Source organism: Callithrix jacchus, chromosome 5 (assembly GCF_049354715.1).
Source record: "Callithrix jacchus isolate 240 chromosome 5, calJac240_pri, whole genome shotgun sequence".
Classification (NCBI taxonomy): domain Eukaryota; kingdom Metazoa; phylum Chordata; class Mammalia; order Primates; family Cebidae; genus Callithrix; species Callithrix jacchus.
Genome location: NC_133506.1, coordinates 73,070,751 through 73,093,963, shown reverse-complemented (window position 1 = coordinate 73,093,963; position 23,213 = coordinate 73,070,751). Strand labels below are relative to the sequence as shown.

The 23,213-nt window shown below is 49.5% G+C and overlaps 1 pseudogene; it reads right to left on the bottom strand.

Annotated features, from left to right (window-relative positions):
* Nucleotides 1-13,123: 13,123 nt before the first annotated feature.
* Nucleotides 13,124-18,887, bottom strand: LOC100894449 (large ribosomal subunit protein uL11-like; annotated as a pseudogene).
* Between the last annotated feature and the right edge of the window lie 4,326 nt (nucleotides 18,888-23,213).

The following is a 23,213-nucleotide window of genomic DNA, read 5'->3' as shown; positions in this document are numbered from 1 at the left end:
GTTCTGCACATGCACCCCAGAACTTAAAGTATATATATATATATATATATATATATAAAGAATAGTGACAGTACAATGTCTTCAGGGTTAAAACAGAAGCATGTGTAAGAGGCACCATTGGCTGGAAGAGGGAATCATCCATGTGGGGACATGAGAACAAGGAACACGGCCCCATGCAGGGAGTTGGCTTGTCCTCTGGTGTGGCTGAGGCAAGGGAGCAGTGTGTAACAGGAGAGGACAGGGCTGGGAGACAGGTACTAGGCCTGATCTTCCTTAGACCTAAGAGCTTAGCAAGTTGCCCAAGGCCATGGGACCACCAAGGGGTTGAGGAGGTGCAGCCAGGAGCAGGCCTGGCGGTCTTAAGCCAGTTGCCTGTGGATGCCCTGTGTGGTCCAGGTGTTAGGTCCAGGTGTTAGGTCCAGGGTGTTAGGACAACTCAGTCCCAGCTGTGACTCCTTCACTTACTGACCTGGGCGGCCTTGAGCTACACACAACACCTCTCTCAGCTCCATCTGTTCATGTCTCAACTGGAAATTGTGATAACACTAACCACACCTCCTTGTTAGAGTGACAGGAGGAGTAAATGAGATGGTGTGTGAAGGGCCTGGATAGAGCAGGTCCTGCAGTGCCTGATGAATGGGTGCTGTTCTGCCTCTTCCGCAAGACTATGGGGAGGTGGGATCTGGGAGGGCCATGCAGAGAAAGGGCATATGGTCCTCCTGACTCCTGCTGGTAACCCAGGTCCACTAGCAGGGAGCCAGGTCCACGAGCAGGGGCTCTGTCTAGGGTGCCGTGGTGGGGCTGAGGGGTGGTGCTCCCTGGTGGGTCAAGGCCTGTCAGCTGGGTTAGCCCACTGGAAGACAGCCTTCGTTGGCCCAGGCCTGGTTAGCCAAGCTGTCCCTGTAAGCCTGGCCCCTTCACACTCCTTTGACGTTTTATTTCTTCTTCTCTGAACTTACGCCTCTTTGGGCAATACCAGCCTATCTGAGACAACTGTGCCGAATGACCAGGGCTTGACCCATTTGAGCCTGGGACTCTGGTCAGGGCCAGGGAAGAGCAGCATTTGGGAATCTTCCAGAATGCAGAGGCTCTGGGATAGGCCTGCCCAAGGTCGGCTCCAAGAACAGTGCTCACCTGATTTTTCAGGACCCTGGCTCAGCCCTTGAGGTCCAGGGCTCAGGTCGGGCAAAGCAGTAGCATCCCAACTGCTCCCACGCCATCCATGGCCATCTCTAAACCCCGGTGCTGACTTGGCCTTCGTGGAGGCTGCCCTGGGAGGGGCTCCAACAAGACAGGCCTTGAGAAAGGCCCGTTACCTGCCAGTGCTTGACCTCCAAAATAGAATGTGAAGAGAGCAAAGCCTTTAATTCCGTGTGTCCCAACAGCAGGTCGGTGTGGGGATAACTATGATGTGATGGGTCTTGAGCTATAATTATGGAGTCAGAATAAAAAATTACAGGCATTGTGTGGGCTTGTTTTAAATATAACGTAATCCATACCGTCCTCTCTCTTATTTGCTAGATTTGAGGTGGAGGCTTTGGCAGTTGGCACAGGTTTTGCCTGACGCGTAGCAGATAAAAATGGCTTTTGCTCAGTGAAGAGGGCACGGTGGGAGGCCTTTGAGACCCCTGGTGTTCCCGACAGCCCACTTCCCACAACCACAGGCACGTATGTGTCCGTGCGAGGCCACTGTCGATCGCATTATCTGTATGTTGTGTTTCTCAGCTGGCCTCCCTGTTTCCCGTCTCGCTTTGTAAAACCCAGATTTGATGCTCTCTGTCTGTAGGGTGAATCCAAACTCCAAGTTCCTTTATGACTTGGCTGCAATCCACATGCCAGCATCCTAGCCGGGAACAGCAGCTATGGCATGGAGGTGAAGTGCAAGGGTCCTGGGACCCAACGGCACAGGCTCAAACTCAGGCTCTAAGTCTGAGTAATTAAATGTGAGTTGTCTGGGCAGCTTCCGGGTTTTTTTTTTTTTTTTTTTTGAGATGGAGTTTCGCTCTTGTTGCCCAGGCTGGAGTACAATGGCACGACCTCCAGCTCACTGTAACCTCCACCTCCTGGGTTCACCCGATTCTCCTGCCTCAGCCTTTTGAGTAGCTGGGATTACAGGTGCATAGCACTATGCCCAGCTAATTTTTCTATTTTTAGTTTCTCTATTAAACTAAAGGGGTTCACCATGTTGGCCAGGCTGGCCTCGAACTCCTGACCTCAGGTCATCTGCCTGCCTCGGTCTCCCAAAGTGCTGGGATTACAGGTGTGGGCCACCGTGCCTGACCAGGCAGGTTCCTTAACTTTAATCTATGTGTTTTAGCTCCCCCACCTCTCATTATTCATGTAGGGTTGCTGTGAAGACAGAATGAAATAACACGCTCCTAGAACGACCCTCAGCATGTCCCTTTTCTTCCCCAAGCCTTAGTTGATTGATCATTGAAAGGAGGCAACAGAAATACTGACTTTTGAGTTAGTCAATGTTTCTTTAAATGATATTTCTTGGTGTAGCTAATGGTGTGTGGAGAGATGGGCATGTGTTAGTGCAAACTTTCTCAAAAGTAAAATCAAAATACACATGCAAAGTCTTAAAACGTACCATACCCCACGAGCAGGAAGCTAAGCTAAGGGAAAAATCAAAATGTGGACAAGAGTTTATGCATAAAGATGCTGACTTTAGTATGTTTTGTTTTGTTTCTGAGATGGAGTCTCAGTCTGCTGCCCAGGCTGGAGTGCAGTGGGGCAATCTTGGCTCACTGCAACCTCCGCCTCCTAGGTTCAAGTGATCCTCCCACCTCAGCCTCCCCAACTCCTGGGACTACAGGTGTGAGCCACCATACCCAGTACTTTTTTTAGTAGTGATGGGGTTTTACCATGTTGGCCAGGCTGGTCTCAAACTCCTGACCTCAGGTGATCCACTTACCTTGGCCTCCCAGAATGCTGGGGTTACAGGCGTGAGCCACAATGCCTGGCCCAAGATGCTTACTTAAGTATGTTTTTATACCCTTGAAAAACTGAAAACATACATACCTAACATTTAGGTAATAGGAATTAAGGTGTGTCAGCTCAAAAGGCTGCTATGCAGTCATTAATGGTGTCTTTAAAGAATAATGCCAGATATAGGTGAAGGGAAGGAAGGCAGCAACTCACACTGCCACGTGTGTACCTATGCAACTATCTTCACATGTACCCCAAAACCTAAAATGCAATAAAAAAAGAATAATTCATTATGTTGAAAAGGCTATGTATAATCTGAGGTGAATAAAGCAGATACAGAATCACATAGAATATATGATCTCAGTGATAATAAAAATATGTGAGCACAGAAAAGGTTGATATTGAAATAAAATAGCAGTTATCTCTGATGAACTGATGGGAGGATTAATATTTCCTCCCTTATAGTTTTCCGTATTTTTCAAATATCCTAGAAACAGGCACGCATTACTTGTATAATTTTTTCAAAGCTTAACTTTAAAATGTTAAATAAAATGAGAGGATAAAGGTTGATGTCAGAGTTCCCTTCTGGCTGTTATCAGGCTATGATTCTAATGGGCTGGAACCACCCACAGGGTCTGAGAGGCAGCTGCAGAGACCCAGTCACTCAAGAGCTACCTGCCTCAGTGACAAGCAGCAACAGGACAGGTCCAGAGCCTGGAGTCAGAAACCCACTGACCACGAGGATCTGCCAAGTACAGCTGCACAGACTTCCCTTGAAGTCAGCTGCCCTTTTTTTTTCTTCACTCTGTCGCCCAGACTGGAGTGCAGTGGTACTATCTCGGCTCTTTGCAAGCTCCACCTCCCAGCTTCAGGCGATTCTCCTGCCTCAGCCTCCTGAGTAGCTGGGATTATAGGCACCCGCCACCACGCCCTGCTCATTTTTGTATTTTTAGTAGAGATGGTGTTTCACTGTGTTGGCCAGGCTGGTCTCGAACTCCTGACCTAATGATCTGCCTGCCTGCTCAGCCTCCCAAAGTGCTGGGATTACAAGCATGAGCCACCACCCTGGCCGGTCAGCTGCCTTTCTAAAGTCTTTCTGAAACTTTCTCAAGTGTTAAAGACTCTTCAGTGCCCATCAAAAGTGGGCAGTGTGAGAGCCCTGCTCTGACCCTGCTGAACCAAAAGGTCTTGGTGGCCCCCTTTCCACCTGGTGCCAAGTGGGTTTTGGCCTGAACTCCTTCTGCCCCTTCAGGTAAGGGGCTCATTGGAGAAGGCAGGCAGACTGAGCCACTGTCAGCTCTGTGGACCTCTCTACTGTCCATGCATCTGGACTTTGGGGACACCACTCTCTGTCTCTTTCAGACCACACATCCCCAACAGCCACGACACATGACACTGGTGACTTGTCCCGAGGGTGGGGCATCTGGAACACTTCCTAAGAGGGAGTCACTGAGGAACAGTTTGCTCACTCCCAGCTACTTCCGGGATCTCAGAATCACTGGATCCAACATAGCAGCTATGGCATGGAGGTGAAGTGCAAGGGCCCTGGAACCCAACGGTAGAAGTTAAACTCAAGCTCCAACTCTTAGTAACTAAATGTGAGTCTATGTGAGTCTAGGTAGGTTCCTTTTTTTTTCTTTTTTTTTGAGATGGAGTTTCACTGTCGTTGCCCAGGCTTGAGGGCAATGGTGCGATCTCGGCTCACTGCAACCTCCGCCTCCCAGGTTCAAGCAGTTCTCTGGCCTGAGCCTCCTGAATAGCTGGGATTACAGGTGCACACCAGCACTCCTGGCTAATTTTTCTATTTTTAGTAGAGATAGGGTTTCTCCATGTTTGCCAGGCTGGTCTTGAACTCCTGACCTCAGGTGATCCACCTGCCTTGGCCTCCCAAAGTGCTGGGATTACAGATGTGGGCCACTGTGCCCAGGTGAGGCTACCTGAAAAAATCAAAGGGGCCTTTGATGAGGTCCTGGTGGAAAGAAGGGTGCCATGTGAATCCACAGAGGTAGCTCCCCAGGGAGGAAGCCCTTGGAGGCAGGAGCCTAGAGCCCTGTGCCCAGACTCTAGACTGCAGCTTGTCAGGGCTTGGCTAGGGCCTCCATGAACCCGCTCCACACCTGGCCTGTTAGAAACCAGAGAAAGTCAGAGGAATCCGAGGCTGAGAGAGTGAGACAGACAGGCTTAGAGAGACAGCAAGAACAACAGTCAGCGGGAGGCAGGCAGAGGTGTGGGGAGACACGGGCTGAGAAACAGACAGTGGCCGAGACAGGGCGGAGAGGCCCCCACTAGGCAGACTGTGCATATCAGCACCTACAAACAGGCTCACCCTGGAGATCATCAGGGAATGCAAATTAAAGGACCCCTGATGTGCCATTAATTTTACACCTACAGAATTAGCAGACATTGACAAAATTATAATGTCTCATGCTGTTGAGGCTGTGGTGAAACCAGCTTACACACTCTGCCAGTGGCAGTGTAAATCAGCACCGCCTTTTTAGGGAAGAAATTGGGCAATACACTTCCAGAGCTACGAAAATGTTCATACCTTTTAATGTGGTAATTCTGCTTCTGGGAATGTCTTGTATGGAAGGCATTCAACAGAACCATGAAAGATGCAAACCTAAAGATGTTGAGTGCAGCACTCTGTTATATGTTGTGGGCTCGATATGGCCACCATGCATTTTTTTTTTTTTTTTTTTTTTTGAGACAGAGTCTTGCTCTGTTGCCAGGCTGGAGTGCAGTGGTACAATCTCGGTTCAGTACAACCTCTGCCTCCTGGGTTCAAGCAATTCTCCTGCCTCAGCCTCCCAAGTAGCTGGGACTAAAGGCACACACCACCACACCCAGCTAATTTTTGTATTTTTAGTAGAGATGGGGTTTTACAGTGTTGGCCTGGATGGTCTCGATATCCTGACCTCGTGATCTGCCCACTTCAGTCTCCTAATATTTTTTTAAATAGGGATTATTAAGACTATAGGCCTGGCACAGTGGCTCACACCTGTAATCCCAGCACTTTGGGAGGCCAAGGAGGGCAAATCACATGAAGTCAGGAGTTCAAGACAAACCTGGCTAACATGGTGAAACCTCAATCTACTAAAAATACAAAAGTTAGCCAGCATGGTAGCAGGTGCCTGTAATCCCAGCTACTTAGGAGACTGAGGCAGGAGAATTGCTTGAACCCAGGAGGCGGAGGCTGCAGTGAGCCAAAATTGTGTCACTGCGCTCCAGCCTGTGTGACAGAGAATGACTTGATCTCAAAAAAAAAAAAAAAGAAGAACTATATAGTATAACACTTAAGGGTTCTTAGAATATGTGAAAATAAGCAGATAATAAAACCATCTACACATTAAAATTAATAATTACATAAAACAGCTACCTGAAAGCTCAGGGCAGCCCCACCCCTGCTGGTGAAGGGTGAACAGTTCTTGATCCCGGCTGGCCATACAGACACTCCTGTCTTCCCACGGAGGGGCCTGCCCTGCTGCTCACTGTCTTGACCTGCCCCAGTCATGAAGCCTAATCCACAAACCTCAGTCTGGTGGGGAGACAGGCTCAGCAAAGCTTGCCCACCTGGCCAGCTCATGGGGGTGACCCTGGGGCGTCTGAGTGGTGCTCACTGAGTCACATCCGCTGAGGTGTGACTCTGATGTCACACCTAGAGAGGCCAAACTAGAAAGGAAAAGAGATCGCAGGGTTAGGTCTTCATGTAAGAAAGAGATACAGTGATTTTGCAAGTTCTGAAGTGTCTTGCTAGTTGCAAGCACAGCGGTCTGTTTAAGCCAGCTGACGTCTGGACTCCCCGCTAGAGCATCACCGGCTGAAGGCAATTTAGAATAGATTGAGGGCAAAGGAAGAAGGGATCCCGGGATCACCTCTCCTGTAGGCACGATCTCATTCTAAACTTGATCCTCCAGTTCTGCGTGTTCCCCACCCGCTATTACCCATCGAAGAAGCCGGCACCGAACGGGAACTCAGCGAATTGTGGTGGGTGAATGAAAGGTGAGAATTTCACATATTCTAAGAATGTAGCATAATGACCACGTAGTATGAATAAGCACATGTCACCAGACAATTCCATCTCTATCCAAAGCCTGTATAGCTTTCCAAATGTGCCCGTCACTGTGTTCTGGAGATGCTCTGCCCCTTATCCCTGCCCTGCTACCTGCCAAGGGGATGCCCTTCCTTACAGAGGCCAAGAATATTCACTGACCATGCCCAGGTCCAGACAAAGCTAACCTTGTTCACTCACTCCATGGATAGCTACAGAGCACAAAGAGGCTTTGTGACAGCCTGCCCTTGATGTGCTTTCAATCTCATGGGAGAGACAGGAGCAAACAACAAAGAATAATTCATGGAGTGACCACATGGGTGCTGTGAAAACAAACAGGCAGCAGCAGTGAGGAGTGAGGACACCCAGGAAGTGGGCTCAGAGTCGAGCAGAGGACTGGGCAAGTCTCCTTGGGGGAGGTGGAAACCAAGCAGGAGTTTGAGGAAAAACAGGAGTTTATCTGACAGAAGGAGCATCTGAGGTCCAGGGGCAAGTATGAGTTCGCCTCAGCCTTCCCCAGCTTCTCATTAGTGAACCACTGGCAAGAAGTTGATCCTGGCCATTCTTTCGTTCATTCATTTATTCCTTCCACCAACACTGACTGCACACTGGCTCTGTGTCAGTTGCTGTTCTAGGTTTGGGGACATAGGAGTAAACAAGTCAAAGGTCTCGTCCTCCTGTGGGGAACATAGGCAGTAAACAATTAGGCAATGAATGAATAATATCAGGCCTCATTTTAGTAGGTGCTAGAGAGAAATAGAAAAGATTTAGGAAGTAAGAGTGATGGAGGTGGAGAAACCAGAGGTAGTATTTAATCAGGAGAAACTTCAGTGGGAAAGTTATATTTGATTTGACACCCAAAGGATGTGAATAGGCAAAACACTAAAAAATCTGGGGAGGGGCATTTTCAGCAGAGCATGTGATAAGTGCAAAGGGCCTGGGGCAGGAATAAACTAAGCATGTTGAAGGATTAGCACAAATGCCACAAGACAGGAAAAGAGAGAGGGAGGAATGTAGTAAGAGATCAGAGAGGCCACAGGGAGCCAGGCCTGCTTATGGCACTGTTTCCTGGGATCCAGGAAATTACAGCATTTCCCACGTCACAGCTAGGCTCCTGCTTTGTGTCAGGGTCGAAGCTGGAACTGGACCCAGGCCCTGCACACTCATGTTCTTGGCTGGGTGCTGGTGTGTGTCCCACCTTCATCCAGAAGCACCCACTGGGTCAGACAATGAACAAGCTATGCCTGGTATGTTGCCCGCACAAGACATGGGGCCCCCAAAAAACTCCATCCCCAGGCCCTCCTCTTCCTGTTCTGTCAGAGAGTGTTCCTGGAGTCCCAGCCTGACTTGAAACCAGTTGACATTAAGTGTGCTCTTCAGGAAGGAGCATTAGGGACACGAGGCTGGAGCATGCAGCACCTACAGGGACCTGGTGGCAAATGATGCCAGAGAACCGAAGGCCAGGCTAGGCAGAGTAGAGGAGGCTAGGCAGAGTAGAGGAGGCCGGGGAGCACCAAAAGTGTTTGAGGAAGCAGGTGAAGGAGTGAAATGTGTTTCAAAAAATATTTAGAAGGGCCGGGCGTGGTGGCTCATGCTTGTAATCCCAGCACTAATTTAGGAGGCTGAGGCAGGTGGATCACCTGAGGTCAGGAGTTTGATACCAGACTGGCCAACATGGTGAAACCCCATCTCTACTAAAAATACAATAAATTAGCTGGGCTTGGTGGTGGGTGCCTGTAATCCCAGCTACTCGGGAGGCTGAGGCAGGAGAATCGCTTGAACCTGGGAGGCAGAGGTTGCAGTGAGCCGAGATTGCGCCACTGCACTTCACCCTGGAGGACAAGAGTGAGACTCCATCCACCTCCCCACCCAAAAAATTAGAAGCATTTTACTTTTAATTTTATTTATTTATTTTTTATTTTTTGAGATGGAGTTTCACTCTTGTTGCCCAGGCTGGAATACAGTGGTGCGATCTCAGCTCATTGCAACCTTCACCTCCCAGATTCAAGCGATTCTCCTGCCTCAGCCTCCTGAGTAGCTGGGATTATAGGCACCTGCCACCATGCCTGGCTAACTTTTGCATTTTTAGTAGAGACAAGGTTTCGCTATGTTGGCCAGGCTGGTCTCAAAGTGCTGGGATTACAGGCATGAGCCACCGTGCCCAGCCTAGAAGCCAGTTCAGAAATAGATCAGAAGAAAGGAAAGGAGACTGAGCAAAGAGATGATGAAATCCTGAACTAGGGCAATGGCTTTGGAGCTGGTTTCAAGAGACAAAGCAGGTGGATCCACTGGGTTGATTTGTATGGTGGGGAGAGTGGGTAATTGTGAGAGGAAAATCAAAGATAGTGGCGACTTGTACCAGGTGGCTGGGCAGATGGTGATCCCCCCCGGAGGAAAAGCAGGCCGATGTGTGTGGGAATACGGCCAAAGTCATGGTGGAGAGTTGGGGACAAGAGGCAGATGGGCATTTTGGACACTGAATAAAAGATGGATCTAATTAATCCAGAACAAGATGCCCTGGCCATGACAGCTTGGTGCTCAGGACAGAGGCCTGGGCAAGAGAGACATGTGCAGTCAGGCAGCAGTTGCCACTGTGAGTGCTGGGGCAGTGTGCAAAGTGAGAAACTAAGGCTGAGGAAAGAATTCTGGGGACCATTGACATTTGCTAGGCATGGGGTAGGGGGAGAGAGAGTTCAGGCTTACAGAAAACAACAGAGGAAGCCAGGCGTGGTGACTCATGCCTGTAATCCCAGCACTTTGGGAGATCCCAAGTTGGGCAGATCTCGAGGTCAGGAGTTCAAGACCAGTCTGGTCAACATAGTGAAACCCCGTCTCTATTAAAAATACAAAATTTTGGCCAGGCCCGGTGGCCTGTAATCCCAGCACTTTGGGAAGCTGAGGCGGGTGGATCACGAGCTCAAGAGATCCAGACTATCCAGGCCAACATGGTGAAACCCCGTCTCTACTAAAAAAAATGCAAAAAATTAGCTCCAGCTACTTGGGAGGCTGAGGCAGGAGAATTGCTTGAACCCGGGAGGTGGAGGTTGCAGTGAGCCGAGATTGCACCACTGCACTCCAGCCTGGCGCCTGGTGACAGAGTGAGACTCTGTCTCAAAAAAAAATTTAGCTGAGTGTGGTGGTGTGCGTCTATAATCCCAGCTACTCTGGAGGCTGAGGTAGGAGAATCACGTGAACCCAGCGGGTGGCGGTTGCAGTGAGCCCGCGCATCTGGGTTTGGATCCTGGCTCTGATTCTTCCTAGCCAAGAATACTGGGTAAGTCACCTAACCTTCTCAATCCCTTGTGTCCCAGCCTACCTCATCTAGGTGTGAGGTGTGCATGAGTTAGCTAGCACCTGTAGAGTGCTGCACACAGTGCCTGGGGGAGATGAGAGCTCAGTGTGTATTCACTCCTCTTAGATATCAAAGTTCCAGGCTGGACGAGGTGGCTCACATCTATAATCCCTTTGCACTTTGGGAGGCTGAGGCGGGCGGATCACCTGAAGTCAGGAGTTCAAGACCAGCCTGGCCAACATGGTGAAACCCCATCTCTACTAAAAATACAAAATTTAGCTGGGCATGGTGGTGCACACCTGTAGTCCCAGCCACTCTGGGAGGCTGAGGCAGGAGAATTGCTTGAACCCAGGTGGCACACCCCCAAGATTGCACCACTGTACTCCAGCCTGGGTGACAGAGCAAGACTCCCTCTCAAAAAAAAAAAAAAAAAAAAAAAAAGAAAAGAAAAGATATCAAAGTTCCTTTAGGAAGGGAATGTTGAAACATCCCTTCAGAACTGAGGGAGGACAGGAGAGTCCTTCCTGACTCAATGTGGGTATGTCCTATGAAGATTTTTTTTTTTTTTGAGATGGAGTCTCACTCTGTCACCCAGTCTGGAGTGCTGTGGTGCCATAGAGGTTCACTACAACCTCTGCCTCCAGGGTTCAAGGGATTCTCCTGCCTCAGCCTCTTGAATAGCTGAGATCAAAGGTGCCTACCACCATGCCCGTCTAATGTTTTTGTAGTTCAGTTTGTAGTTTTAGTAGAGACAGAGTTTCATCATGTTGGCCAGGCTGGCCTCAAATTCCTGACCTCAGGTGATCCACCCACCTCGGCCTCCCAAAGTGCTGGGATTACAGGTGTGAGCCACTGTGCCCGGCCATGAAGATGGTTTTACAGGACTTTGGTTTAAGAGAAACTAGATACCTGAAGTATTCCCAGGGAGGTGAGAAACATCCAAAGACAAGGATTCAGCCTGTGAATGGAGACTGGAAAGCAGCTATAGTCATATCACACAGAGTGCTGTGATGCCTGAGAGGACCAGGTACTTGTGCCCCGTCTCTTTGAGAAGCTTCAGGCCTGGCTTCAGGTTTCTGTCCTGCTTGGCACTCTCCCATATTTTCCAACTCCTCCAACTCCTCCAACCCCTCCAGAGCCTTTGCTGCTCTGCAGGGATTGCCTGCCCTCTACTGTTCATTGTCTTTCATGACACAAACTGAACAGATGGCCGGGAACTCAGGGGCACTCACCCGGAGAGACCTTAGAGACGCATTTTTCTCCAACTCTTTAGACCCTGACTTCCGGGAATACATTTACACTGTGATTCCAAACAAAAAGGTTCACAAAATAATCTTTACCAGCCAGACATACTGGCTCACGCCTGTAATCCCAGCACTTTGGGAGTCCAAGGTGGACGGAAACCTGAGGTCAGGAGTTCGAGACCAGCCTGGCCAACATGGTCAAACCCTGTCTCTACTAAAAATACAAAAATTAGCTGGGCGTGGTGGTGTGTGCCTGTAGTCCCAGCTACTCGGGAGGTTGAGGCAGGAGAATTGCTTGAACCCGGGAGGCTGAGTTTGCAGCGAGCTGTGATCACATCATTGCACTCCAGCCTAGGCGACAAGAGTGTGACTCCATCTCAAACAAACAAAAAAATTACCTTTACTATGTTTGAGCTCTCTGATGTTTTCTATATTTTCATATTTTATTTATTTAAAAATGTTGCAATTCACTAAACTGATGTAACACTCTCAGGTTTTCTGGGATTTGGAAACATTAATTTAGCTAAATTAGTTCAATAGTTTCCCAAACTCACTGTGTACCACTCCACTTTTGAAATTTCAGCCACCTCCAAGGCAGCTGTTGATGTAATTAGTCTCGTTTCTTCAAGTCAATTCACTTAAACATTTAAAAATGCTCACAATAGCCTAAGTAAACAAAAACATTGAAAAATGACAAGTTTGAGGTCCGATTATATTTTTTCCTGATACACACTAAATATTTAACTGCCAAAATAAAAAATGTTTCTTTCTATATTGACTAACATTACCTTGCACCCCAGCAGGGACCTGCATTTCTCACTTCAGGAATCACAGATTAAGAGATGTGTCCAGCCGGGCGCGGTGGCTCACTCCTGTAATCCCAGCACTTTGAGAGGCTGAGGTGGGCAGATCACGAGGTCAAGAGCTTGAGACCATGATGGCCAACATGGTGAAACCCCATCTCTACTAAAAATTAGCTGGGCATGGTGGCTTGTGCCTATAGTCCCAGCTACTTGAGAGGCTAAGGCAGGAGAATCGCTTGAACCAGGGAGTTGGAGGTTGCAGTGAGCAGAAATTGCACCACTGCACTCCGGCCTGGTGACAGCATGAGACTCTGTCTCAAAAAAAAGAAAAATAAAAAGATGTGTCCAAAGACCTCATTTAACAGTGGGGAAGATAAGACCCAGTGAGATGAATTAACTTATCTGAGGTCACCTACTCATCATAGCAATTTCTCGGTCAACGGGAAGAAATGGGCCAGGCACAGTGGCTCACGCCTGTAATCCTAGCACTCTGGGAGGCCAAGGTGGGTGGATCCCCTGAGGTCAGGAGTTTGAGACCAGCCTGACCAACATGGTGAAACCCTGTCTCTACTAAAAATACAAAAAAAATAGCTGGGCATGCTGGTGGACACCTGTAATCCCAGCTACTCGGGAGGCCGAGGCAGGAGAATCCCTTGAACCCAGGAGGCAGAGATTGTAGTGAGCCAAGATTGCACCATTACACTCCAGCCTGGGCAACAGAGCAAGACTCCATCTCAAAAAAAAAAAAATGGATTAAATTACATTAAAAATAAAATTAAAAAAAAAAGAAATATATTGCCTTAGGCCACTCCTGACCAAATGCTGTGCCGAATCTATCAGTCTTACACCTTTTAGAGAGAAGGCTCCACACTGTCATCTCCGCAGAGCCCAGATATCTGTAGACACCTTTCCAGAGATGCCTTCCTAGGTCCTACATGTTCTTATTTTTGGAGATCCTGATCCATATCATATGATGCACACTACAGTTTATGCACATTAGGACTTACTGTCTTAGTCCATTTTGCATTGCTATAAAGGAACACGTGGCGCTCGGTTATTTATAAAGTAAACAGATTTGTTTGGTTCACAATCTTACAGGCTGTGCAAGAACCATGGCACCAGCATATGCTTCTGGTGAGGGCTTCAGGCAGCTTCTACTCATGGTGGAAGGTGAAGGGGAACAGGCATCACAAGGAGAGAGCAAAGGAGCAAGAGAGGAGGGAGGTGTCAGCCTCTTTTTTTTTTAATGATCCTTTATTGAAATATTTTCCTGTGTGCCTCTTAACTAGCCGGGCATTGAACAGCACCACTGTTGATGTCATCTATGGTGTCATGAGGGTGGCGGCCATCAACATTACAGCTCACAGACTGGGCAGTCCCCAGGATCTCTTTAATGGTTCCAGAGAGTTTTCTGGCTAAAGATTGGTGCCACATCTGTGGAGCGATGTTGACGATCTCATCAGAAGTGGTATTCCCACTGTGTTTAATGTTTTTGTGTTTCTTTCTATCTTCGGTGGTTCCTTGAGGGCTTTGATGATCAGGGCGGAGGCAGAAGGCACCACCTCAATCTGGGCCTGTCTGTTCTGAATGGTCAGTTTCACTGTAATCCTCAGGCCCTTTCAGTCACCTGTTGCCTTGGCAATGTCATCACCAACCTTTTTTGGAGACAGACCCAGGGGGCCGATCTTGGGGGCCAGCGCAGAAGTGGCACCGACTTCACCCCCAGTGCACCTCAGGTATATACTTTGATCTCGTTGGGGTTGAACTTCGGCAGGATGAGCCGGTGTCGGATGAACCAGGACTCAGGATGACGGAAGAAAGTTTCACCTTGGCTCCTCTGAGCTGAAGACCAAAAGCCAGACTCTTTTTAACAGCATTATTTCGCTGGAACCAGGAGTGAGAACTCAATTCTGCAAGAACTCAATTCTGCAAGAACTCAATTCAAGCCATTCATGAGAGATCCACCCCCATAGTACAACCCCCTCCTACGAGGTCCCATCTTCAACACCAGGGATCTAATTTCAATTTTCTTTCTTTCTTTTTTCTTTTTGAGATGGAGCCTTACTCTGTTACTAGGCTGGAGCACAGTGGTGCGATCTCTGCTCACTGCAACCTCCACCTCCCAGATTCAAGTGATCCTCCTGCCTCAGCCTCCCAAGTACCTGGGATTACAGGTATGTGCCACTACACCAAGCTAATTTTTGTATTTTTAGTAGAGACGGGGTTCCACCATGTTGGCCAGGATGGTCTTGATCTCTTGACTTCATGATCTGCCAGACTTGGCCTCCCAGAGAGCTGGGATTAAAGGTGTGAGCCACCATGTCCAGCTTCTTTTCTTTCTGTATTTTGAAGCCAATGCATTTTCCGAGCCTCAACCATTTTTGCAGGCCCTCGAAAAATTCACAGGTCTTGGACTATACCCTATCATGACTAATGGGTGACATAGCCTTGGATCTGGCAAAAGAATCTGATCAATGAATATACACTAAGGAGCAATTTAACCACTTAGACCTTCTCTCCTGCTCTTTTTTTTTTTTTTTTTTTTTTTTTTGAGATGGAGTCTTGCTCTGTCACCCAGGCTGAAGTGCAGTGGTATGATCCCTGCTTACTGTGACCTCTGCCTCCCAGGTTCAAACAATTCTCTTCCTCAGCCTCCCAAGTAGCTGGGATTATAGGTACCCACCACCACACCTAGCTCTTATTTTCTTGTTTTTGTTTTGTTTGTTTGCTTTGTTTTGTTTTATTTTGTTTGAGATGGAGTCTTGCTCTCTCACCCAGGCTGGAGTGCAGTGGTGCGATATCAGTTCACTGCAACCTCCACCTCCCTGGTTCAAGCAATTCCCATCTCAGCCTCTCGAGTAGCTGGGATTACAGGTGCATGCCCCCATGCCCAGCTTCTCCTGGTCTTTTCAAAGGGAAATGTGGACAGGCCATTAACACTAAGTACATGAGTTTCCATGGTGAAATCTTTGCTACTCTAGTAGACTGGTGGGGGCAGTGCCACTGCAGGTGGGCCAAATGCCATATAACTGGCAAGGTGTTTTCACTCAGAGCCTCAGTTTCCCGACAGGAAAACAATGGGATTAGATTAGCTTGCTGATGTTCAAAGATTTTGTTTCAACATTGGAATCCTTTTGCAAATGAAATCTTATGAGGCAAAAAGCAGACCTGGGATGGATAGACTTCTGAGTGTAACAGCTATGCAGGATGTCCGTGTGGACATCCAGGAAAACCTCCCCTAGGTGACAGCAAAGATAGAGAGGTTTATTACCTGCAAGGACAGGTTCAGGGACCCCAGGAATTCCTGAAGCCTTGATTAGATCTCAGCTCTTAAGAACAGCGGTGTTGTTCAAACCTCATGGACAGTGACACACAGTCAAAAATAAAGTTTGCTTCAAGATATAGTACATATGTACTGAAATACAAGTTTTCATAAAACATATATGCTGTAAGAAGAAAAGACTGTCCCACACGCTGGCTAGGACAAGGATGTTTTGGGAATATAAGCCACAAAACTCTTCTTGGAAATCAATTGTATGTCTGATTAAATGCTTGAGCAATTTCTTGATGAATTTTAATGAGATTATGACTTCTTAGAAAGCAGTTACCTACGCACTCAGCTAATGTCAACCCTGGAGGAAAGGAACCCAAGGGCCTTTAACTGTCGTTTAATAAATCTAATAATCTTTAATTAGAACTTCTTTTCCTGTATCCAGTAAGATAAAGGCATATGGAGAAAGCTGAGAAACTGTCTTTTGAAACTTAAAAAAAAAAATTTCAAATATGGGAGAAAGCCAAAAACTTTGAGAAGAGGTTTGCATGCAAATAAGTGAGACTTTGTATTCAGAATATTTAAAGGACTCGGGTAAGAAACAGACATGAAAGAAGAAAAACAAGCAAAGATATGAACAAAGAAGTCTCAGAAAAGGAAACTCACCGTAGCAATACGCATCTGAAAAGATGCTCAACCCCACTGGTAGACAGGAAAGAACAGAACTTAGAATTACTAAAACTTTAGAAACTTGGAGGAAGGGCCCTGGAGAGCTGCAAGTCAGACTTTGATAAGGGGTGCCAGCTGGCTGGTACCGGTATTCTGAACAGGGATCCAATAAAATGGGTTCTTCAAATATTAGAAAGTTGCAACATGGATTCAGCTGCCACTAAGAGAAGGAACTGCTGTTACCAGGGTGAAGTAGTTGCTGGTATGAGCTCAACATGGAGCCAGGTGGCAAGGCAGAAATCCGGTTTGCAGAGACCTGGCCTTAGCATGAAGCTGAGTATAGAAGGTAGAGGGTTAGAGCCAAGGCACAGTCTAACTGCCACAGTCAATTCTATTGGTTAATCAGTATTATATTTCAACTTCCAGACTAAAAAGAAAAAAATGTTCTTTTCTATCTCACACAATGCAATGATTCTTCATAGAAATAAAGATTCTATTAGTCTCTTCTTGAGAAAAGGGATACATGAGGTCCCAAAAGTCACCACTCCATAAATGTAGTCACAGTCCTGTCTGATATTCTGTCATCTAAAAACTAAATTATGAAGTTAATCTTCAACAAAATGTATATAAAATAATGAGGAAGAGACTTTCAGCTGGAGTGAAGGACAAGGAACTGGATTTACCCTCTTGCCTGAAATAAGACAGACAAAAGTGGGTCCCACAATTGCCCCAGCTTACTGCCTGGAGAAACTTCCCAGCTGCAGAGTAGGAAGAAGGAACCCCAGAAGAGTCCTACCATCTTTGATTTAAGGAGACAGAAAGAGCTGACAGTACTGGGAGGCCAATACAGCCAGAATTCACAGGGCAGCATGCTGAAATTGAGAGCATTGTACAGAAAGATAACTCTAGAGAAACAAAGGTCCCCATCAAGTATTCAGCTGAATACAGAAGAAAAGGGAATAAGGTGTTACACCGAAGATAGGACTTATCAATGGAAGGCGCCTCAGGGTGGCCACAGCAATGACCTCGGCCATCAAGTGTCCCCTCAGAAGATGAGACCACAGCTCATGGAGCTGGAAGTCAGAGTTATGCACTCAGCATTTGCCAGAAGCCAGACCATTGGAGGATCCATGGGCGAGCAAAGCGGAGGTGGTAGGGATCCTGTGCTGGGCAGTTGGAGCTTGAACAAAGGCAAGACGTGGGGAGAGAAGGCATCAGTGCCAGGCACTCAGCAATCTGATCCCCTCCCCTGAGTGTTTAACCTCGCCCTTGTCCTCCAAAGGTGTTTTGCTTTCCCCATCTCACTGCTGCCGCTCCCCGCTCCCCGTAGCTACTATTTTCTCCCCGCCCTTTCCTCCCGCTCACTGGCTGCATTGCCTCCCTTGCACCCTGCAAGCTGCTCTGCCTCCAGCATTCTGCAGAAACTGCCCCTTAGGGCCTCCTCCAGCCTCCACTTCCCCTTTCAGTCCCCCTAGTATGGAAGTTTCAAACTGCCTGCTTCCTTCATCCCACACTCTTATTTTAAAATCTCATCTTTTAGTCCCACCTCTGTACAAAGGAGTCCCACCTCTACACATCTCTAGTTTTCAGCTGCCTGCTGGGCAATTTCAATGTCTTCCATTTACCTCAACATTGGCCAGACAAAAGCCTACCTGAGCACCCCGTCCTCTTTATCTGTGCTATTTCTGCAGGCACCTGGCCTGGCTTCCCCTTCCTCTCTCCTTGATCTCTCTTTGCACTCGCATCCATCTATCCTCTCCATCCTGACGGTCACTACCCACATGTGAGCTCCCCTCTTCCTGGGGCCAGTACCGGAGTATATCACCCTAATCCCCATTTCTAGCATCTCCCCTCTCTAACTCATCCTAAACATGACTGCCCACACCATGTGCCCACAGCACATTTCAGCACCGCCTTCTCCAGCTCCCCACCTCATTCTCCTTAGCCTGGTTTAGTCTGACCCCCAGTCCAACTGTCCCCTAAGACTCTCATGACTCCTCTACCTCAGCTTCTACCCAGTTCATCTTGTCCCTGAGGATGGGTCCTTCCTCTCCCTCCTGCTTGTCTGAGACCTGGCCCTCCTCTAAGGCTCGTGACACCCACCTCCCCTGATCCCTCCTGGGCTCTCTCTGTCCTCAGGGACTTCCTCAGTCCTGGAGCTTCTGCAGACTGGTCCAGTCTGTGTCTTCAGCTACACTGCAAGGCTTCAGATCAGATACTTGGTGCATTTCTTCTTTCAGGTCTTCCCGATGCCTTAGCCCAGCGCTTTTGCAGATGGTGCTCAGTGCATTTCAACATGGGGCTGAGCTGAGAAGGCTGGAGACTGGGAGCAGAAATCCTGAGTCCTCTCACCTGGATGACCATGGGCAAGAGTTTCTCATCAGCCTTCAGCTTCAGCATGACCAGAGGGGCAGCCAGTTGCTGCTGGCTACAAAGAATGATGTTGGCCTGGATCCCATCCAGCTGGGAGAAGTCAGCTTCAAACAGTGTGCTCCCTGGGTGGGGGAAGAGGTCAAGGGCTGCTGTCAGCATAAGGCATCTTCTTCCTACTCTGATTCCTCCAAGGCAGAAGAGAGAGAGGGGAGCTGATTTGTCTCCATCACCTACTTTGTACTAGGTGGTGGATCATGTCTTATTGCCTCATATCTTTTTTTTTTTTTTTTTTGCCAGGGTCTTCTCTGTTGCCCAGGCTGGAGTGGAGGAGCAGGATCACCATGGCTTGCTGCAACCTTAACTTCCTTGGGCCCAGGTGATCCTTCCACCTCGGCCTCTCAAGTAGCTGGGACTTACAGGTGCATGCCATTACACCAGAAATGACAGGCGCTAATTCTTTCATTTTTGTAGAGAGGGTTTCACCATGTTGCCTAGGCTGGCCTCCAACTCCTGGGCTCAGGCAATCCTCCTGCCTCAGCCTCCCAAAGTGCTGGAATTACAGGTTATGAGCCACTGTGCCCAGCCTTATAATTTTTATACATAGTTGAATGAGCCTCAATTTTACAGAAGTAAAAACAGATAATCAAAAAGGTAAGCTGAGGTTACACAGCTTACAAATAGCAGAACCAGTGTTTACATCCAAGCCTAACTGCCCTGTAATCCCATGAATTTCCTCTCTGTTGTTCCACGTTGCCTCCTGATTAACAGCCACAGCACTCTGACTCTGCACACTCTGCACACTCCCTTAATCCCTAGCACCAAGGCCCAGTCACGTTTCTTTGTTTGACCCTGTTTCTATCAACCATTCCACCTTGCACACCATTCCTCCGCAGAACGCTACTTTTGTGTGGAAAGGAGGCTGTGCAGCTGAGCTTCTCCAGGATCCCTCAGGGCCTCTCCTGCAGAATCCCTCCTTGTTGCTGGCAGCAAGCCAGGCCCACAGTGGGTCCCGCAGCGGCATCATTGATGTCAGCCCGCCTCACTTCACTGTTGAGCCTCCTCAGGGCTCTGATGTCCATACCTCCAGCTGCTTCTCCAGCTAGGCCTGCAGTTCCTCCATGCCTGGAGGGAACACGGGTCGGCAGGAAGGTGACTAGAGTACCTCAGCACCATGGGGTTGGCGTCATTAAGAAACTGGTACCCAAATAAGGCATTTTCCTTCCAGGGGTGCTGCATATACTCTGGGGAAGGCAGCTGTTCAGCAAGTTGTGGGATCTGAGTTCTTGGTTCTTCCAACCTCATCAAACATTCCCTCTTGACTCCAACCCACCAGAGGACCCAAGTCTCTGGTCTCCCCACTCTGGTTCTTCCAATTCCCCTGGATTGAGTGAGATCTAGGGGTAAGGGTCCTAGGAGATGTATCAGGGTGGGGGGATTGACCTGCTAGTTTGCTCTGGTAGCACCAGAAAATCTGGTTGAAGTCATCCAGATCCTTCCAGCAAGTCAGAATATTTAAAGAGTCTTTGATAGCAAGGTTGGCCAGCCTTCAGGGAAGGATGGGGCAAAGGGTTTGAGCATCATTCTGAGACTCCAACATTAAAACCACAGACACCTGTCTTGGGCCAGTGCAGTGCAGTGCAGTCCATAAGTCCCTCGCCTTCCACCTCCCTCTCACCCAGCTTCCCTTGCTCTCACACCTTGGCCAGAGAAGCCTCAAAGTCAACTCTTGTCTTCCAGAAATCGCTCATCCACAGGGAGGTCACATAGTTTGGCCCCAGCCACATTCAGAATTAACCCATCATTCCAGTTTCCCCACCTGTGGGGCAGGAGTGAAATCAGGCAGGGGTGCTGGAGGCATCAGGAGCTCCCGTGGGGTCAGGGGAGGAGGGCTCTCGGTTCAGCTTCCTTCTCTCTTCCAGCTCCTCTTCTCGGTGTTTCCTGAACAGGCCTTGAGGGTCGCCGACCACAGTGTGGCCTAGGAGAGGGGAGGGCTTGGCCAATGACTTTTTCTGTGAGCCTCTTCTCCTCCCTGCCAGGAAAGCCTGATCACCCCTTCCTTCTGTGTGGCCCCTGCCCCTTCAAGCACCATGACCCTTCCCCAGCCTCCAGCCACTCGGTGCCAGCTGCAACCACTGCCCCTTCGACACCCCCGAAGACCCCTGAGTTTCAGGTTCCAGCACCCCCATCCTGCACCCTCTTCTCCACACCCGCATCTTCCCAGCTTCTCTCGCACCCCAGAGGCCTCCGGACATCCCCAGCCCCGCGCTCACCAGGGCTCAGGACTTCGTCGCCCTCCACCCAGCGGTAACAAGGGAACCTGACTTCGATCCAGCTGCAGAACCAGGCGTCGCCCTGGAGGAGGTGCCATTTGTGCAGTTTTACAAACAGCAGAGGCCCCAGGTACTCTGGTACTTTCACCTTGACTTTGGTCTCCCGTGGGCTGGCACAGCAGAGGCTCAGACCCGGTGGGGCTTGGCCAAGGGGCACTCGGCTAAGCCCTCCAGTGCCCACGCCCTTCCTCGGAGCCTCTGAAAAAGCGGCTTGAAGAGAGCGGGTGTGTGTGTGTGTGTGTGTGTGTGTGTGTGTGAGGGGGAAGGGGGAGGACGCGGTTCTGAGGGGACGGGGGCAGCAGGTAGAAGGGTTGCTCCTTCCTTCACTTTCTCTTCCCTGTGGTCATTGACTGTGCTAAGCCCTGGGCTGGGCGCTGGGAACCCGGAGCCGTGCCCTGGACAAGCGCGCCGTGAAGCCGGGACTTGCGGGTGGCAATTCCCGCTGTGCGACCCCCTCCCCTGAGGCTGAGGACCTTCAGGGGCCCCACCGGCCTGGGGACAGCCTTCCCGGAGACCTGGAGGTGGGGAGGACTCAGCCAGGAATAGTGAGAGGGTAGGCAGGGGAAAGGCGTGCCAGGCAGGGACAGAACAGAGGGTAAGGGAAGGCCAGCAGCATCGTGGAGCTGGAGCTCAGAGCCCAGGCGTGAGGGGTCAGCAGATCGGGAGGCTCTTGAAGGTAGCCCCAAGGGCTTTGAATTTGGTCTCGAGAACAAGCAGGAGCCATTCAAACGTGTTAAGCAGCGGGAGTGAATTAGGGAGAAATCCTTCTGGCTTCAGAAGGGCTTGGAAGGTCTGCAGCAGAGGTGGCCTGGCCGCTGGAGATGTGAAACGGCTTTTAAAATCGAGAAAGCAGGAGGATTTAACCGCTCAGGCGACCGCAGAGTTTCCAGGCGCGAGAGCTGGCGCTCAGGAGCATCCCGGAATTTCCAAGGAGATAGAGTAGCGGAAACATTTATTGAGCGTTTACTGTGTGTCACCAGCTGCCCACCCTAGGGAGGGAAGAAGGGAAGAAGGAGTTCGCCTTTCCACCTTCTGTCCTCCGTTCCCTCACCGTGGTGTTGCAGAGCCACCTGCTCCGTGCGCATTTTCTTTCTCCGAAGCTCGGAGCAAGAGCATGGAGGTGGGGGCAGCAGGGCTTAGCAGGTTCAAGGGCGGTCGGGGGCGGGGCGGATATTGGGCAAGGACGAGGAAAATGCTCAGGGTCTAGAACTGACTGCGCCGGATTTTTGTTTAGAGGGAGGTGAAGTGAGGGAGCTCAGGTGACACCAGGGGAGGCAGGAAGAGAGGTCTGGGAGGTCGGAAGAGGGGCGGACCTCATTCGGGCAAGTTTCTTTGAAGTTCCCTGGGACAGACATCCGGATTTGGGGAACTGGGAGAGAACTAGACCAGTGATGGGAATTTGGGGTTGGTGGAAGAAAAAAAAGTAACAGGGCCCGGTGGAACCCCAGGTTGATATGATATATGATGGGATGTCGGGAAATCGGGAGTGTTCTCCTGTCTTGGCTTCCCAACCCTTCCCTCTCACCACCCACCCCACCCCAGGCGATAAAGCCCGAAAGGTCAGAGATCCAACAACGCTGGCGCTTGAAACGGCTGTTTAAAATAGAGAAATATGGGAGGACCGACGGCCCCTCCGGTGACCGCTGAGTTTCCAGACAAGGGAACTCTGTGCAACGAGGGGCGCACAGGAGCATCCCCTCAATTCCAAGGAGATCGCGTAGCCGGGACATTTATTAAGCGCTTACTGTGTGCCACCTGCGGGTTTGCTGTCCAAAACACGCAGGAAGAAGGAATCAAAGCCTGGTACAACAGGCAGACGAGGTGGGGAAAAGAGTAATGCGCGCGTGTGCCACGGACTTTGGGGCAAGTCTGGATGGCTGGGAAGCCAACCTCTAAAGGCAAGTGCGGGTGCGTGCACACACACACACACACACACACACACGCCTCACAAGTTGGATTGCAGGAGAGGGTGAAGTAGGCAAGGAGACCCAGTCTGCCGTGGTGCTTGAGGAAGGTATATTTAGGCTACTGAATTCATTCCACCAACTTTGCACACTTGTCTTCCTTGTGCCAGACTCTGGGACTCATTTCCCCTCCCCCCACATCCTTTTTTTTTTTTGAGACGGAATCTCGCTTCTTCGCCTAGGCTGGAGTGCAGTGGCGCGATCTTGGCTCACTGCAACCTCCACCTCCCGGGTTCAAGCAATTCTCCTGCCATAGCCTCCCGAGTAGCTGGGATTACAGGCGCGCAC